This window comes from Spea bombifrons, chromosome 2 (genome assembly GCF_027358695.1).
Source record: "Spea bombifrons isolate aSpeBom1 chromosome 2, aSpeBom1.2.pri, whole genome shotgun sequence".
Lineage (NCBI taxonomy): Eukaryota > Metazoa > Chordata > Amphibia > Anura > Pelobatidae > Spea > Spea bombifrons.
In genome coordinates this window covers 87,598,199-87,610,479 of record NC_071088.1, presented here as the reverse complement: position 1 = coordinate 87,610,479, position 12,281 = coordinate 87,598,199, and the positions used below count along the sequence as shown (strand labels likewise).

The 12,281-nt window shown below is 37.2% G+C and overlaps 1 protein-coding gene across 2 annotated transcripts in view; it reads right to left on the bottom strand.

Moving 5' to 3' along the window:
- DMD (dystrophin) overlaps nt 1-12,281 on the bottom strand; it is an 870,543-nt gene that overhangs the window by 307,149 nt on the left and 551,113 nt on the right. The gene's annotated exons all lie outside the window — the stretch shown is intronic.

Here is a 12,281-nt window from a genome sequence, read left to right as displayed (position 1 = left end):
CCTGCGCTACGACCAGGTAAAGTCTTGATAGTTCCTAACATTGTAACTTCAACATTGTAACTTCAATGACATTCATATACTCTACATATTCCAAGATCACAGAAAAAAGGCCACAACGACAGATGAACCCTTAAAAAACCATAAAGGCTATGGAGTCTATTCACTAAATGACAGGGACCTGCTGGCATGGGTAAAATTCTTTAAACATGGCCAGTCTAACTTGGGCCAACCCAGTTTTGGGTGTCCACTCGCACAGAATGTGAGAAGCTAGAAAAAAGGTCCAGTGAAGGTAAGGTGTGATGATGGAGTGATTTGTGTGATAGAGTGTGTGTGTTTGTGTTAGCATGAGTTTGTATGTGTATGTGTGTGTGTGTGTGTGTGTGTGTGTGTTAGCATGAATATGTTTAGCGTTAGTATGTGTTACTCACCTGTCCTCGGTTCCCACGTTGCCGCAACAGCCGCCGCGGAGGAGAGGGAGACCCCCCTCCAACGCACGATTACCTCCACAGCAGACATCACGGAGGAGAGGCAGACCTCCTGGTACACGGCGTCCTGCTGCTGCGCATGCGCGACCTCTAGTGGCGAACTCACATACTGGAGGAATTTATGAAGGGAGATTACGCCATCCACAAGATGGCCGCGAGTCACAGACACCGGAAGTGATGTCATGAGGGGCTGATGGGAGATTCAGACTTCCTCCGCGGTTCTCCATTTAAACCCCTCAGACCAGTTTCACCTTGCCTTCTGATGGTCGTCTATGCCTTGTGCTAGCACTCAGATAGCGTTTACCTGCCTGATTCCTGTGTTTGACCTCGGCTCGCCTGACTACGTTGTTTTCCTGTATCCTGACCTCGGCTTGTTTATCGTTTATCCTGATCTCCTGAATCCTGACTTCGGCTACGTTTATCGGCTATCCTGCTCTCCGGAATCCTGACCTCGGCTTGTCTGAACTTGTTCTGTCTTGGAGTCCTACCTGACTACGGTGTCTCCTATTTACTTGTACGTGACAGTATGAGTGTATAAGTGTAAATGTTTAAGTGTGTGTTAACATGAGTGTGTGGGAGTGTGTGTATGTGTGTGCTAGTGCATATATTGTATTTGTTACTGTGAGGGTTAGAGGGGGGACTTTGCTTCCCTGTCCCCTGGGAATTATACTTTATACACGGTCAGGTCAGACCTTCTTGATGGACAAACTTCCTGGTAATGGCTCCTTAAAATGTATAATTAAGTGAAAGACTTAAACCTACCACTCTCCTGACAACTCCCCCCTATGCTCCTCAATTACTCATGCTAAATTATCTCTAGTTCATCAGCTGCATGCTAGTTAACAATATAGTTGATACTATATTCCCTGGGGAACCAGCTGACTTATAAAAGTGATGTCAAGAAAAAAAAATCTCACATTCTGTTCTAGATAACTCTTAAGACCCCATAAAACTGTAAGTAACATTGTGCATTATGATTGGACCTTGGTTCTAAGCCCTACCCAGCATCATTGACAAATCCCATGGTGACATACCTTATACAGTATATGTGTAGAATAATAATTCAGTCAAAAAATGTATTTAATGGAATCAGCAACTAGATTGGATACAATACTGGGATTACTCTATCACAAGTCATTTTAATAGCAATCCCTGTAATGATTTCAATGGATTCAAATGCATTTGAAACAGGTATTTTGTGCAGATTGATTAACTAAGATAGCATGTACACTATTATTAAATCTCATTTTTATACTGCACTCTATGCGAGGATTACTAGTATACACTCTATCCCTAATGACTAAAACAAAGCACATATGTTCAGATGTGGTGAAAGCTGCCATAGCAGGAGAATAAACTGTTTTGTAATCATATTATCACATAATATCCGTAATGGATAAAAAAAACAAAAAAAAAACTTGTTTTATTGATAAACAGCCAACATGTTAAAAAATGTTCTTAAAACAACTAGTTTTAAATATTTCTAGATCATATATACCTAATAAATCCATCTATGGTGAATACAGTGCACCAAGGGTTTAATATATTCCGCATGTCAACATCTCCCAAGCGAGTTCCATCCAAATGAACACCTAGACCCTCATGGGAGCTCCAATAGACTTGTTAATTGAGAGAGCTCTGGAATCGTAGAATGCAATCCTCAGTCAAAATTGCTGACAAATTAAAGAGCTATTCTGATTTGGTGATTAGAAATCATGCCTTCATACTAACAAATTCCCATTGCAATTCAACAGGACACAACAAGTCTAGGACATATTTACATTTTTATTAGATAGCAACTTCAAACTTTCCAGTTAGATTCGAAATGCAATTCAAATTATTCTGTCTAAAATTCTATTATTCTCCCTAAAATTCTTAATAACCATTCTCTTTAAAATCCACAGTCTGCAAACGTATTAAAGAGCCAATATACTTTAAATCACAGAAACAAAAAAAGTAGAGATGCCAAAAATGTTCAGATAAGTAAAAACTACTATCATACACTTACAAATATTTGACCTTATTGAGTGAATTCACTAAAAATGAGTTTATAGGAGAGTTGAACATTTAAACCTGTCTAAGCACTATGAAGGCCAACAGGTTGTGCTTAATTTATTTCAATGAGAAGCATTTTCAAGGAATATGAAGTATTACTTATGCATTATGCAGGCAAGCTCAGCCCACTGTGGTTGACCCTTCATAATGTACAGTGGACAAAAAAGGGCTGATACATTTTGGCTTGGGGCAAACAAAGCCTCATAGACACAGAGTGGCGATCAGGGCAGTGATGGATTCCACACCTAGATCTCATTGTGTGCTTCCTCGTCTTGGGCCTTTCTGGTGACCCCCAGTTGTGCTGTCCATGTGATCTGAGCAGCCCTGGCCCCTGATACACATTTACAGCACACTGAGGCTCCTCGGTCATCCCTACAAGTATCCTTCTCCATCTCCTCCAGTTGCTGCCACTGATGTGCTGAGACAGGAGGAAAGGCACAAAACCACTACACAAAGATTCTACGGGACACTGATATGAAAGTGAGTGGGATGTCGACCATCACTTTAATGACAAGTAGTATTTCAACTAGTTTGGTGATATTTATTATTTTGCTAAGCAAGTTCTTAAACTTTTTCACTTTATTTGAAGGGAAATTCATGGTTGTCAAGAATAGCCTTTTTCCGAATTAAGTTATTTTCATGACCCGAGGGAGTGCAAAAAAAAACAATGCTTCTTAGAATTACATTTAGTGTAATAAAACTCAGCTAATGTAGCTGATGTACTACCTACTGGTGCATTGAACAAACCCTTTATTCTGAAATATAGTGTATGCATAATGCATGTTTGGATTTAATTGTTAATGCAGCAATTAATGGTGTGCGTCCGAAGTAGAAAATACTTTTACTCTTAGCTGTAGGCAACACATTTTTGTATAAATGTCTGATAGTTTTTAAATATTAAATATACCATCTGCATTTTACTGTTTAACTAGCACAACATTATGCCCCAAACCACCACAAAATCTAACAAAAATGAACAAAAAAATAAAACAATGTACTAAATGTTCACTTCTTTTAAACACTGTAAAATGGAGAACACCCTTTAAAGAATAAAACAAAACTATATGTTAAACCAGATATTACACAGGATATTTTTTTAAACATTGAGGTCAGCTAGAAAAGTTTGTCAGAATTTGTCATACATCTCTATTCAAGATTTGTGATTTCTTCAACCATTATTTCCCTCTATTTATATATATATATATATATATATATATATATATATATATATATATATATTATTTAGCATATTTATATATATATGTTTTTTTTTGTTTTTTTTAAACAACATTTTATATGCCTAAAACATGGGAATAGTTTTACAGGTATAGAAATTATCTACAGCTAGTATAAATGTGAATGTATTTATTAATTTACTTCCCCTCATTTAAAACCATAACTTTCATTTATTTTAAGTTTTCGAATTTTTAATTATTCTTTTATTTTATTTTTTTAATCCCTACCTAATCCTAACCCTAACCCAAACCCTGTCTAATTCCCCACATTAAAATTCGCCCTTGGTAGGAAACTAATATTCACAGATATTCACTCTACCTGCTGTAGGCCCCAGTCACTGCAATGTAGAACCATTTCTTTATGTCATTGGTCCTTTAGGGACATCTTTTCATGATGTACCAAGTACGTCATTGGTTGCATAGTGGTTAAGACGGGAAGGATCTGCTCTTGTGCGCTTACACTCCATTAACATACCTCTCAATATTTTAGGTGTCCAAATCAGGAGAGCCTAGTTCTCTGCCTGTGGACAGAGAAAGTAGGGGCCGTAGGTAAGAAGGTAGGAAGGGTAGGAGGCAAGGCTGGGACTGCCATCTACCTTACCTGAGGCCTCTTGCTGCGTCCCGCTGCAAAATGTTGCAAGGGACCCGGTGGCAGCTGCAATGGAGGTCTGTGCTGCAACAAACATTACAGCTCTATAGGCCAGTCAGGAAAAATCAGAGGGTCTCCCCACGCAGCACACAATGGATGGGGCAGCTCAGCTGGACAGGAAGACAATACCTGAAAATTGTGGTTGTCCCATAGAAAACCGGACAGTTTGGAGGTATGCATTAATATAAACAGACACTAAACCAATGATGTTTTTTTTTAAACAAGCTATTGATTGAATAACATTACTGATTTAATAGTGTTTGACTCCAAGCCTATGCTACTGAATGATACATGGCTATTAGTGGGTGGGCATTAAGTTTGGGTAATGGGATAGAATTACCATTGCATCTACAATTATATCATGGTCCATGGAAGTTTATGCATCTGTATTTGTGGAGTTAATGACCCTGGCTAGGACGAAAATTAAAGAGTGCATCCCCTAAGATCAAGGCATGACCAATTTGAATTCAATTATAGCACACTTAACAACATTTTAAGGGTTGTTGGTTTAAGTCCAAAAGAAGCATAATAATCTGTTAGAGTCTGATCTTGTGCAGTGCAACAGTGTGTGAATTCAACAAAAATCAGAAACTGTTTCTCATAAACGATCTTAAACGATAAGTCTGTTTTTCCATAGAATATTTACACTATTTCAGTTTAAAGTTGACATTAAGTGGAAAAAATAGTTATTTTAATTAAACTGTTATAATATCTATTTAAGGCTAAAGGCTATGTTTTATGGGTTGACAAAACTAAAACATCCCTGTGATAGAGTTGATATATAAGACAGAATACGATTCTTCATCCTACATGTTGTTTGGTGTATGTTTATGAAAATATTACAACATGGATTTTAACAAGCTTTTATATGTATATTTTTTTGTATTTTATTTCCACCTAGTATTTTGTTTTTACATAATATTGTCTTTCCACATATCCCAGGCTAAAGCCTCAGAAAGCTGGTAAAAGTATATGTCAGAAACAATGGAGTGTAAGGGTAGATAATTATCAGGGGCAGGTATGTCAGAAGTCTTGGCCAGCAGGCCATTGATTTACTGCACTTCCCACCTGCAGCTGTATAGCAGCATGGATTGCATGCAAGCTTGACTGGCCCAGTATACTACTTACTGTAGGTGCTTTATGGGCACACCTGGGAACTCTCCGGGTTTGACCCGGAGATTGCCGGGTGAGCGCAACTTACCCGCAACTTAACTTCCTTACATCAAATAAAATTAAATACAATGAAATCCAAGATAAACTGGTGTAGTAAACTAAAAAAACATACACAGGGTTCATGTATACCTTTCAAATAAAAAAGATGAATGAAGAGATCTAATAGCCGTACTGACCGTGGAAATAATTACTATGCCTGCTAGATGGTTGTCAGATATGCATCAGTCCTTATGCAGTTAAAAATCCCCGATACAGACAACCATAAATATCAGAAGGTCTAGCACAGGGCACAACAAACCCCAGGTGCCACATCGCTATAGCAACAAGAAATACCCCTTGTCATGAAGGGGTTAACTGCAGTACCACTGCAACACTGAAGAAATGTGTGTTTTATGTTGTACTCCCCAATAAACAATCTTTTAGCTGCAGACCAGGGGGTAATATATGAAAATAAAAACACGATTGGGGAAGAAAAAAAATCTATTTTTTTTCCTTCTCTTGTCCTCTGTTTTTTTTGCTCTTGCTTTCTTCTGCCCCTCTTTGTTCTCCCTTCATTTCTTTCTTCTCTTTTTTTTATCCCCTCCAACATTATGCAGCTGCCCTTCCTCCAACCTGAACACAACATAATCTGCCAGTTAGTTTATTGAACACTACCCTTTAATACAACATCAAATGGAATATTATTCAATTATTGTTAACGTCTTCTTTTATCTCATACACAAACAAGTTTTTTTAGATGAAACTTTTTTATCTCACCAAATACAGTGCACACTTGCTGCTCATTTTACCTATATACATTTTTGAAATATAAATAACCATTTCCTTGGTTTTCAGATGAAAAATAAAGTCAGCAAGTTTAACCTGAACATTCTAACTTTTCATTTATTTAAACGTACGCTGCATTATATTGTTATATGTTTTAATTACACAATATAACTACTTGGTTGCACAGTTAACAACTTTTTACTGAATATAGATTACACCTTAAACTTTTTTCTTATTTGCATTCACAAGAACCTCACTTTCTTCTCTCTTTTTGTTTACTGGGCATTATGTGCCAATGTGTATGTATACAGTTTTCCATTTTAATTAAACATTTTCTAAAAAAAATTGTAAACAATGGCAGCTTGAAACCTATAAAAAAAGAAGTGTTTAAATGAAATGCCTCCAACAAGCACTTATCAAAACTTTTATGATGCATGAAGTTGATGTCTTGGAGGCTAAAGAGAATAAATGAGGGGAATTTTTGTTCCGGCACCCAGCTTACTTTCTGATAATCTAGCTCATCCTTCTCGGCTGACACTAGACCAAGAATAACATTAAAGAGTAATAAACCCTTTCCAGCAAACCTCTTATTCCATGGTTCACTGGCCCCAGGTCTAATCTATCAATCCATTTACAGCACATAAAAGGTAAGAAAGCCATTATAAGTCTGCAATGTGCCTTTGCAGGTGGTATGTGACAAAACTGAATTTATCACCAAAGCTCATGTCTCTTTGCACATAGGGCATCAAAATACCAGATGGGCAACTAGATAAGGGGTGTAGATAAAAACCTATAGCACACTGAACAATTTTCTTATTTGATTTACATTGCTTTACAAATAGAATTACAACTCGAGATGTGTACGTCCTTATAATATTTATTTCAGGTTATAGAGAGATCTACCTTTCACATATATGTACAGTATGCATGCTTCGACTCCTACAGAAACCACAATGCCCAGTTCGAACACATAGCCAGATCACTCTTTCATATATCCATGACATATTATTTTTTGCTCTTTCATCTAACTTTTGTTTTTTTATAGCTGTAGGCCACCAATCTCCTAAACTAAAAGCCTGGTAATGGCAGGAGGTATTTTTAAGTATGTCACTTGCAAGGTCACAACTCAGAAGGTATTTTCTTTTTCTATATGAATGCCAGATAAAAAAAAAAAAGAGAAATTTCATCATCTGCCTTAAATAATAAGCCTTTTGTAATTTGCTGCTAGGCACATTGTACGTTTAGAACTAAAATACAGTTTGCAATAGCAAATACGATTTTAAGAAGAAAAATTAGTTTTAATTAGAGACTATTAAATGGTTTCAAGCAGCTGTGATAAACCACCCCCCTCTGATGATGTCTGAACAGAAGCCATGTGGTTGGGGTAATCAGCTTGCAGCTGTGTGGCCAATGATCAGAAAATCATATAATTAGTCTTATTGAGTTAATATATTTTGTATATTTTGTGTATTTTTGTGAAATTTTGGTAAAATGGGTGTCTGTGCATTGACAGATTTGCCTTTGTCATAAGATCTTCAGGTAACATTTTATCATATTATTTATTATAACATAAATATAATATTGTTTGTTTGTTTTTTTTTTTTTTTTTGCTATATTTTAGATTCCTCTATCTTTAGCTCTATTCCCCCAAAAGGTGGCTTATTATAAATTCCCCCTGCATCCCACAAGACATTGGACAAGGGGAATTGAGGGAGGCACAGGACAGGTTGAAAGTGTGCAGGTGGGCTCTATAATCTAGTTTAAATTTGAATTAACTGCAAAAAAATATCTCACATATAATGGGTGAGAAAGGGGCCCAGGGTACCCCTATTTATATAAATATTTTTTTCATTTATAAGTTCCAATTTTCCAAGTTTCAGGTGAGGACATGGAAGTTGTCATTTAACTTGCATACCCTTGCAAAGTGAATATAGGAAATGTGTTGTGAGTCAGTTAAGTTCAGGTTACTTAACTGGCCACTAAACTTTTTAATCAATAGACCATATTAGAGAACCAAAGACTGTAGACAACTAACATTTCTTGACCCTAAACTTCCTCATTGATGTCAACAGTCATCACTAAACTCTATGTAAAATATATAGATAGATCTAAAATAATATGCTAATAATATGTTAGCATATCATGCTAGTATACCAATATACAACGGATACAGTTTCTAATGGTAAACTATGAACTCGCCTTTTTATGTCCCGTAACTTGCCCAAATACATCATTGCACAAGACATGTTCAATTGACCATTTTTTTTCCAAACTATAGTAGGTGGAGAACAAATAGTCCTTAAACAATATGTCTAATGTTAACAAACACCAGCATTTTCTTGTCTGATCAAAAAGAAAAAAAGTTTTTTAAGCAAAGCAGTAGAAATGTCATCATTCCTCATATAAGAAAAAGGTTTTTTATCGTACTTCACATATACTCTTAAGTGATGGTGGTGAATTTAACAATTAAACATAAAATGAATTATTGAAAGCTAGAGTTGGTTTGGTACTTTTGAAAAAAAAAATGTACGAAAGGTGTGGAGAGGGGGGTCGCTACTCCCAGGAAAGAAATATACAAGAGAAATCAAAGCACACATTGCTTCATGTTAAAACAAAAGATCAAAGATAAATACTAACATCTGATAGCAGGGAGGTAACACCAAAACTATTTAGTTCCATTTTAAATGTCATCTAAAACTAAGACTTTATAGGCAGTGTTATGAAGTTTGTATCTTAAAATGACATTTAAACGATACTAAAGAGCACAGCATCCATCATGTTCTATGGGAGTTGGATAGAGTCCCGAACTGTTTCACCAGTACCTTATCACAGAGCAGTGAGGATATATCATACATACATAACAAAGTAATGTGTGTGGGGGAGATATTAATGTGACCTATGAATATATAACAATGTATTTAAAATATAGCATATGGCGCATTTTCAGAAAATATGAATAATTCTGTGGATATGTGGAACACGTATTATGAGCCAAATGTGTATCCAAATAAGATAATAATTGTATCCCCATCAGTAGTCAAACAGATAAACATTAATACCTGATATCCTGAAAAAAGAAAAGAAGCAATTTAGATTCATTTAGCCTGAAATAGACAAGACAGCTGCTTTAACAATAGTAGGATCTCCCTTATTGAACCAGTGATAAGAATACATTTATAATATACTGTACCTGTCAAATTTCGCTGTGATAATTTAGACTAGAGACCAACTCCACTCTGTTGGCTTACTTAAATAATCTGTTATAGTAACTACCGTATTTGCTCGATTATAAGACGACCCCGATTATAAGACGACCCCCCAAAATCAAAATATTAATTTAGGAAAAAAACAAAAAGCCTGAATATAAGACGACCCTATAGGAAAAAAAGTTTTACCAGTAAATATTAATTCATGTAAATATATTTTTTAAATTTCCTTTTATTTGCCAACCTGCCCCCCCAGTTATGCCACTCTGCCCCCAGAAATGCTTTATACCCCCCCTATTTGCCACTCTGCCCCATGATATGCCTTATACCCCTATATGCCACTCTGGCATATAGGGGGTTAAAAGGCATATCATGGGGCTGAGTGGCATATAGGGGGTTAAAATGCATTTCTGGAGGTATATATGCATATCATGGGGCTGAGTGGCATATAGGGGGTTAAAATGCATTTCTGGAGGTCCAGAAATGCATTTTAACCCCCTATATGCCACTCAGCCCCATGATATGCCTTTTAACCCAGCATGTACTGGCTGCCTTGGCTTGATAGGAGTGTGATTGCTGCTAACAGCAATCACACTCCTATCAAGCCAAGGCAGCCAGTACATGCTGGAACCTGGGGATGATAGTAGTGGGATTACAGCCTCCCTATGCCATGCTACAACCCCCACCCCCCTTACACATCCATGCTATCACACACAAACACACATTCACAAACATTTAAATACTCATTCATTCCATTAATCACACATACTTCACACATTAATCACACATACTTACCCAAAAACCCTCCCCCACCCCCTTACCTGAACTGCAGATCTCTTACTCGAAGACTTCTGCAGGGGACCGGCTGTACCAGCAACTTCTCTGGCCCCGCCCCCAGAGGAGGGAGGGGGAGATAGAGTTCTGTGAGGAAGCTACAAGCTTCCTGTCCTCCTGCTTCTAACGGAAGAGACGCTGCTCGCGACCGGTAAGCAGCATGGCCCCAGCCATTTTTTTGGGGTCTGATTAGAAGACGACCCCGATTATAAGACGAGGGGTATTTTTCAGAGCATTTGCTCTGGAAAAAACCTCGTCTTATAATCGAGCAAATACGGTAATATTACAGGCCAATTAAATAATGCAAAACATGCAGGTAATTTTTTTTTTTATTATGCTTGTATTGTTTGAATTAAAGGTGAGTTTTTAGGACACAGCTAAATCCCTCTGGATAAGTAAAATTTATAACTTAATTATAAAAATGTCAAACTTTCTTGAGTTAACTTCCTTTACCTTTGGCTTACAACTATCATGCCTTCAACTGCAACTCATACATTTCCACCTCTCAAGCACTAACTCTAACTCAATTAAAGACCCCACTCTCTTGTAGTCCCGTTTTACATTATATTGTTATACCCCTGTCTTTTAGCACCAAACAGCTGCTGTGCTACCTATATTTCTTAACTTGCATTTGTATGCCAAGACATGATGACAATAATGAAGACATTAATAATTTAGTGAGCTTCCAATTGATGTCTGTGAGACATGAGAGAGCTTGAGGAAATCTGTGTCCCTATCAATTTTATTTTATCTCCTCTGAAGATTCTACAGCACAAGGTGTGTCTGATATTATCAACTGATCTTATAAAGCATCATTATAAACTAGAGACTTCTCACTGGAGGTTATCTGCCCTGCTTTTTAAAAATGCTGCAGTCTATGTTGAAATGTCCGTGGACACCTGACCGTTGCAATTGTAACAATGTTCCAATTCATCCCAAAAGCTGTTGAACAGGGTAAGGCCTCTGTTTGGGCCACTTGACTTCCTCTACACCAAACCCGTTAAACAATGTCTTTATGGACCTTGCTTTGTGCACAGGGGCACAGTATTGTGGGGATAGTAAGGGTCTTCCCCAAATTGGTTCCACAAATTGGAAGTATACAATTGTCTAAAGTGCCTGTAGCATTAACATTTTCCTTCTCTGGAAGTAAGGGGCATAGCCTAAAACCCCAATACAGCCCCAGACCATTATCCCTCCTCCACCAAACTTTACAGTAGGCACTATGCATTGTACTAGGTTGCTTTCTCCTGGCATCTGCTAAACCTAGGTTTGTCAATCAGACTTCCAAATAGTGAAGCTTTCTCCATGACTCCAGATAGCATGTTTCCACTGCTCCAGAGTCCTGTGGTGGTGTACTTTACACCATTCCAGCTTGGCATTGTGCATAGTGATCTTTGGCTTGTGTGCAGGTACCCATTTCATTGTGCTTGTGCGTATGTGGCTTCCAGAGGCAATTTGGAATTCTGAAGCAGACAAGCAATTTTTATGCACTTCAGCACCCAGCAGCCTCACCCTTAGCGTGTCTACCACTTTGTGGCTGGGCTGTTGCTACACCTAGATGCTTCCACTTCACAATAATAAAACTTTTGGACCGAGTGAGATTTAGCAGGACATAATGTACGACTCATTCTACTGCCAATGTTTGTCCAAGTGCTTGATTTTATACACCTGTTAGTAATAGTAAACACCTAAACTCAATAATCAGGCGGGATGTCTCTATACCTTTGGTCATATAGTGTGCATGAAGCATGTTTATGCTTTTCTTATAAATAAAATTATAAAAAAAAAATATTTTGAAGTATTAAAAGTATTTGAAAAATATTTTTTTGAATAGCAAAACATACCTGGCAACTACTTTAATAGAAGAATTTGAAAAAAT